Here is a 1,802-nt window from a genome sequence, read left to right as displayed (position 1 = left end):
TTGGCTGAACAATCACCCTCTCTTCGCTACAATTGAAGAAGAGATAGTCATTTTGAGCGGAGAGTGTTAAATGTGTGCTTGTGTCAAGGCTAAATGGCCTAGTTGCACGAAAGTGAGGACCATCTTGACAACTCCACATGAATGGATCAGTGACTATCATGTGAGGATCTGAGTAGCTTATGCTACGAACTTGGTATCTCCCGGAAGGCGTTCGAAGCTCAAGAAAGCCCGAATCGGAGCACACAAGTATGTGTCTGTAATATGGACTGCCACAGCCATCATCAATGCCAAAAGGGTAGCTTATCGGAATAGTTCCACATGAGGTTCTGCAATGGCCTGCAGCTTGAGCTTTTGTGAGGAAGAAATATGGAAAACTGAATATAATGAATAGGAGACAAAAAGAATGATGAAAACAAGAACATGAAGAAGGGTTATAAGCCATTAGAAATGTGATGGAAGTTTTGAGTGTTTGATGGTTAATATCGAGTTTGTGTGGTTTAAAGATAGCGATGAAATGAATAAAGGGAAGGCTAAACGGGAGTCGCAAGAATATATCTCGGAAGTGTTCTTTTTCTTTTTCCTTTTACTTTTGTTTACTTTTTATGCTTGTTACTTTGTTTTCACTTGTTCTTTGCTTTAGGGTTTTAGAAGAGAATCTAGAGACAAGAGAATGATCGATGGAAGAGCATGTGTCCTTGATCTGTTCCTTGATTTGTTTATTTTCTCTGGCAATGATTTTGGTCATGAATCAAGATGCATGAAAGTGACAGCACCATGGGCAATGGGGGAAAACCAAGAGGCTAACCAACAGGGCTCATGAAACTCTGGATACATTCATCTTTGGTCCAGAGGCTGTGGTCTGTGGACTATGGATGGGAGACTTGTCTATTATGTGAAAGCATGAGATTACCTTCAAGCCCAATGCAAAGACATTCATTGGAGGTCCATGGCTGTGGACCAACACTGCTCATATGAGGAAAGAGTTAAGCTCGTAGAGTAATTGTGGCAGAAGTACCTCTAATCATAATGGTTCAACTCAGCCTGATATAGTTGATTAAACCAGGAATCCAGAGACCTAAACTTCGGATTAGCACGTGTCAAAAATTTGATTGTTTAAAATTATAAAATCCTGTTTGTTAATGTTTGATTAATTAATACACGTTATATTTTTACATGTATCCTATCAAAAACTCTTTTTTAAAATATTGGCTAGAGAAAATGTTCTAATTTATAATTTTTTTTTAAATTTATTTTATCAAATCATGGTCGTAAAAGTTACTGGAATATCGATTAAACACATACCAAACCAACAATTGCTAGCCTAACTTGATATCTAGATGAACTTGAAAGAGCTAAGACAAATCCAATTAGGTTAATTGCTAAAAATCCTTTTTACTAAAAAAAAATACATATACAAGAGGGAAAGAAAATAAAATAATGAAAAAGAAATGTTTGATTCTAAATTTATGCACATAACCACTTTCATTTGATGAATTGAATATTACCTTTTTATGAAATTATAAATAAAGAAAATAAAAATTGATGCAATCGAGTTTCTTAAGTAAAGTTGTATCATTATTGAAGTGATTCCAGCTGTAATAACCTCAAAGTTAATGCATCAAACAACCATGCAAAAGACATATATAATTCAAGTTAATTTTTAATACCATATTAATTATCCAAGCTATTTGGGTTCTCTAATATGTAAGATGCAAGGCTATTTAGTTCTTGTTTTCGCCAGGATTCGAAGCCATTTTGAATCGGACCCAACATAAATATTTTTAATATTAATAATAATATTT

The sequence above is a fragment of the Populus euphratica genome, unplaced genomic scaffold (genome assembly GCF_000495115.2).
Source record: "Populus euphratica unplaced genomic scaffold, PopEup_1.0 scaffold2457.1, whole genome shotgun sequence".
NCBI classification, from domain to species: Eukaryota; Viridiplantae; Streptophyta; class Magnoliopsida; order Malpighiales; family Salicaceae; genus Populus; species Populus euphratica.
The sequence above is the reverse complement of the archived record's forward strand: the minus strand, read 5'-3'. Positions refer to the sequence as shown.